The following is a 6000-nucleotide window of genomic DNA, read 5'->3' as shown; positions in this document are numbered from 1 at the left end:
CCACTCAAAGCTCAAACACAGCTTTTCCTTCTACCCAAGCCTCCAGACCAATAGAATCTAGCAAATTACCAACCAAACAATTCAATTTAAGCCTTAGGAACTACCCCCGACAGAAAGGAATTCAATTTAGGCCATTTTTGAAAAAGTCAACAAATGTCAACACCCAGGCTCACTTGGTCTAACACACGAGATTCGGACCAAAAATCGATTACCCATCCACCCCCGAGCTCGGATATACAACTGGTTTTGGAATCCGACTTTAATTTGAGGTCTAAATCCCCAAATTTTAAAATTCCTAAGTTCTACCCAAAATCCCCAATTCCACAATAAAAATCCTAAATTTTAGGATGAAATCTTGTAAAAAGAAGTAAAAGAGTGAAAGAAATGAGTTAAGAATCACTTACTTATGATTTGGGGAAGAAGAAATATTTGGAAAATCGCCTCTTATGTTTTAGGGTTTGAAAAATTGAAGAATGAATAAAAAATCCCACTTATATAGCACCCTCTGATCCTCACTACGCGATCCGCGAAATTGCAAGTGCGGCCACAAATCTCCACCACAGTCCGCAAAATTCCCATCGCAGCCCCTTTCTCTACCGCAGTCCGTAAATTTCCTACCACGACTGCACTTCCAAGATCCGAGACCTGCAACTTTGGAACTATCCATCACAAGATTTTTCTAAGTCTAGACATCCCGTAGCCTATCTGGAACTCACCCGTTCCCTTGAGGCTCCAAACCAAACACGCACACAACTCTTAACACATCATATGAACTTGCTCAGGTGATCAACTTGCCAAATTAATACCTATAGCTATGAATTTAGCACCAAATTGCATGAAAATTTCAAGAAAGTTTCAAAACTTCTATTTTCTCAATCAAAGGTCCAAATCACGTCAAATCAGTCCTGTTTCTCACCAAATTTCACAGATAAGGTATAAATATCATAACGGACCTGTACCGGGCTCCGGAACTAAAATACGGACCCGATACCAACAAGATCAAATTCTTTGAATTATTACATTTTCAGCCTTTTCAATTCTCTTCAAAAATTCATTTCTCGAGCTAGGGACCTCGGAATTTGATTCCGGGCTTACGCCCTGGTCCCATATTTTCCTATGGACCCATCGGGATCGTCAAAATACGGGTCAGGGTCTGTTTACCCAAAACGTTGACCGAAGTCAACTAAAATCACCTTTTAAGCCAAAAATTATTATTTCCTCAAATTTTCATATAAAAGCTTTCCGGATATACGCCCGGACTGTGCACACAAATCAAAAAGAGATAAAATGAGGTTTTTAAGGCCCTAGAAAACGGAATCAAGTTCCAATACAGAACCACTATAAAATAATCGTTCGTCCTCAAACGGACATAGAAAAGTACCTGAGCCGGAGAAAAGATGGGGATATTTGCTCTGCAAATCAGACTCGGACTCCCAGGTAGCTGCCTCAATAGGCTGACCTCTCTACTGCACACGAACCGAAGGATAACTCTTCAATCTCAACTGATGAACCTGCCGGTCTAGAATAACTACAGGCTCCTCCTCGTAGGTCAAATCCTTGTCCAGCTGGACAGTGCTGAAATCTAACACATGGGACGGACCGCCGTGATACTTCCGAAGCATGGACACGTGAAACACTGGGGGCACTACTGATAAACCATGTGGTAATGCAAGTCTGTAGGCCACCTCTCCTACTCAATCAAGGATCTTAAAAGGCCTGATGAACCTAGGGCTTAACTTGCCCTTCTTCCCAAATCTCATTACGCCCTTCATGGGAGACACCCGAAGAAACACTCTCTCTCCGGCCATGATTGCTACATCACGAACCCTACGGTCAGCATAACCCTTTTGTATGGACTGCACTGTACGAAGTCTATCCTAGATGATCTTAACCTTATCCAAGGCATCCCATACTAAATTTGTACCCAACAACTGAGCCTCCCCTAGATCAAACCACCCAACCAGCGATCAACACCGTCTACCATACAATGCCTCATATGGAGCCATCTGGATGCTCGACTGATAACTGTTATTGTAGGCAAACTCCGCTAACGGCAAGAACTGATACTAAGAATCTCCAAAGTCAATAACACAAACGTGGAGCATATCCGCCGAAATCTGAATAGTACGCTCGGACTGTCCGTCCGTCTGAGGATAAAATGTTGTGCTTAACTCGACCCACGTAGCCAACTCAAGCTGTACTACCTTCCAAAAATGTGAGGTAAACTGCGTACCTCGATTATAAATGGTAGATACGGACACACCATGAAGACGAACGATCTTACGGATATAAATCTCCGCCAATCGCTGCGAAGAATAAGACACTGCCATAGGAATGAAATGTGCTGACTTAGTTAGCCTATCCACAATAATCCATACTGCGTTAAATTTCCTTTGAGTCCGTGGGAGCCCAACAACGAAATCCATAGTGATACGCTCCCACTTCCACTCAAGCATCTCAATCTTCCGAAGCAAACCACCAGGTCTTTGATGCTCGTACTTTACTTGCTAACAATTTAAACATCAAGCTACATACACAACAATATCCTTCTTCATCCTCCTCCACCAATAATATTGCCGCAAGTCCTGATACGTCTTAACAACGCCCGGATAAATAGAATACCGAGAACTATGGGCCTTTTCTAAAATTAACTCACGAAGCCCATCCACATTGGGCATACAAACACGACCCTGCATCCTCAAAACTCTATCATCTCCAACTGTAATCCGCTTGGAATCACTGCCGCACTATGTCCCTAAGGACAAGCAAATGAGGGTCATCATACTGCCGATCTCTGATGCGCTCAAACAAGGAAGACCGGGCGACTGTGCAAGCTAAAACACAGCTGGGATCAAAAACATCCAACCTCACGAACTGATTGGCCAAAGCCTGAACATCTAATGCAAGCGGCCTTTCACCGACTGGAATATACGCAAGGTTTCCATACTAGCTGACTTCCTACTCAAAGCATCGGCCACGATATTTGTCTCCCCAGGATGATACAAGATGGTGATATCATAGTCTTTCAATAGTTCCAACAATCTTCTCTGCCTCAAATTGAGCTCCTTTTGTTTGAAAAAATACTGCAAACTCTTATGATCCATGAACACTTCATATGACACGCTATATAAATAATGCCTTCAAATCTTCAGCGCGTGAACAATGGACGCCAACTCTAAGTAATGAACCAGATAATTCTTTTCGTGAATCTTCAGCTGCCGCGAAGCATATACAATAACCTTGCCACCCTGCATCAATACTACGCCAAATCCTATATGAGATGCATCACAATATACGGTATAAGGTCTTGAACCTGTAGGCAACACTAACACTGACGCCATAGTCAAAACAGTCTTGAGCTTCCGAAAGCTCACCTCACACTCGTCTGAACATCTGAACGGGGCACCTTTCTTGGTCAACCTAGTCATCAGAGCTGCTATAGATGAAAACTCCTCCACAAACCGGCGGTAATAGCCCGCCAATCCCAAGAAACTACGGATTTCTATAGTTGATATGGGTCTGGGCCAGTCCTCGACTGCCTCAATCTTCTTCGGATCCACTTGAATACCCTCTGCCGATAAAACATGGCCCAAGAAAGCAACTAAACTCAACCAAAACTTATATTTCGAAAATTTAGCGTATAACTGGATGTCTCTCAAAGTCTGAAGAATGGTCTGAAGATGCTGCTCATGCTCCTCCCGGCCGCGAGAGTATATCAAGATATTGCCAATGAAGACAATCACAAAGGAATCCAAATAGGGCTTGAACACTCGATTTATCAAATCCATGAACGATGCTGGGGCATTTGTCAGCCCAAATAACATCACTAAGAACCCATATTGCCCATATCGAGTCCGAAAAGCTGTCTTAGGGACATCGGATGCCCTAATACTCAACTGATGGTAATCAGATCTCAAATCAATCTTCGAAAACACTTTGGCACCCTAAAGCTGATCAAATAAATCATCAATCCTCGGCAATGGATACTTGTTCTTGATGGTGACTTTGTTCAACTGCCGATAGTCTTTGCACATCATCATCGACCCATCCTTCTTCTTTACAAACAACACCGACGCACCCCAGGGAGAGACACTAGGTCTAATAAAGCCCTTATCAAGTAAATCTTGCAACTGCACCTTTAATTCTTTCAACTCTGGTGAGGCCATACGGTATGGCGGAATGGAAATGGACTGAGTGCCCGGAGCCAAGTCAATGCAAAAGTCAATATCCCTGTCAGGTGGCATCCCTGGCAGGTCTACAGGAAATACCTCTGGGAACTCCCGAACAACTGGTACCGAATCCATGGAAGGAACCTCTACACTGGAATCACGAACATAAGCCAAATGAGCTAAACACCCCTTATCGACCATACGTCGAGCCTTCATATAAGATATAATCCTACTGGAAGAATGGCCAGGAGTCCCTCTTCACTTTATTCGAGGAAACCCCGGCAAGGCTAAGGTCAATGTCTTGGCATGATAGTCCAATATGGCATGATAAGGTGACATCCAATCCATACCCAAAATGACATCAAAATCGACCATATCGAGAAGCAAAAGATCCGCACGAGTCTCAAGACCCCAATGACAATCACATGCGAATGATAGACACGATCTACAATGATAGAATCTCCCACAGGCATGGACACATACACAAGGGCACTCAAAGAATCACGAGGCACCACCAAATATGAAGCAAAATAAGATGATACATACGAATAAGTAGATCCTAGATCAAATAATACTGAGGCATACATATTGCAAACTGACACCATACTTGTGATAACCGCATCAGATGACTCAGCCTCAGGCCTGACTGGAAAAACATAACATCGGGGTTGGGCCCTACCACTTTGAACCACCTCTCGGGGACGGGCCCTGTCTGGCTTCCCTCCATCTCTAGCGGTCTAACCTCCACCTCTAATACCTCGACCTCTACCTCTAGCTGCCTAACCCCTAGCTCTAGCTGGATGAGTGGGCGGTGGAACGCCTGGTGCCAGGACCATGGCATGAGAACCCTGATATTGAGAACTGCTCGATGCTCGAGGGAAGAATCCAGCAATGTGCCTCAGGTCGCCATAAGTATAACAAGACCTCGACTGCTGAGACTGTTGACCCTGAAACTGACCATGTCGGCCTGAATAACCACCATGAAAACTCTGGAGCGGAGGCGCACTAATAATAGCTGGTAGTGCACTATAGGCTGGCTTATCGAAATACTATATATGAGGGCCACGACCACTTGGAGCACCATAGGATGCCTGGAGTGCTGAATGAAACGGCCTGGGAGGGTGGCCTCTACCAAAAGAACCCCTGCATCCAAATGAGGCACCACTAAATCCACCAGAATGACGAGGCCTCTTGTCAGACCCCTGACCACTCCCCTAAGCTAAAACCATCTCAACTCGTCTGGCCACATTGGCTGCATCCTGGAAAGAAATCTCACTCCCAGTCTCCTTATCCATCTGTAACGTGATAGGCTGAGCAAGTCCCTCAATAAACCTCCTCACCCTCTCTCTCTCTTGGTAGGAAGTATAAGAAGAGCATGACGGGCCAAATTAACAAACCTAGTCTCGTACTGAGGGACAGTCATAGAACACTACTGAAGATGCTCGAACCGCCTGTGATAGTCCTCTCTCTGAGTAACAGGAAGGAACTTCTTGAGAAATAGCTGAGATAACTGGTCCCAAGTTAAGGCAGGCGACCCAGATGGTCTAGTCAACACAAAATCATTCCACCATCTCTTGACGGACCCTATCATCTGGAATACCGCAAATTCGACCCCATTGGTCTCTACTATCCCCATGTTCCGCAACACCTCATGGCAGCGGTCAAGATAATCTTGTGGGTCCTCAGAAGCTGCCCCACTATAATGAACCGGGAAAAGCTTGGTGAACTTGTCCAACCTCAACAAAGCCTCAGAAGACATAACTGATCCACCGGCGGCTTGAGCCGCAATAACTAGCTGAGCTACTCCCGTTGGCTGAGCTGTTGGAGGCTA

Source organism: Nicotiana sylvestris, chromosome 1 (assembly GCF_000393655.2).
Source record: "Nicotiana sylvestris chromosome 1, ASM39365v2, whole genome shotgun sequence".
In the NCBI taxonomy this organism is placed as follows: Eukaryota; Viridiplantae; Streptophyta; class Magnoliopsida; order Solanales; family Solanaceae; genus Nicotiana; species Nicotiana sylvestris.
This window is presented reverse-complemented; position numbering follows the sequence as displayed.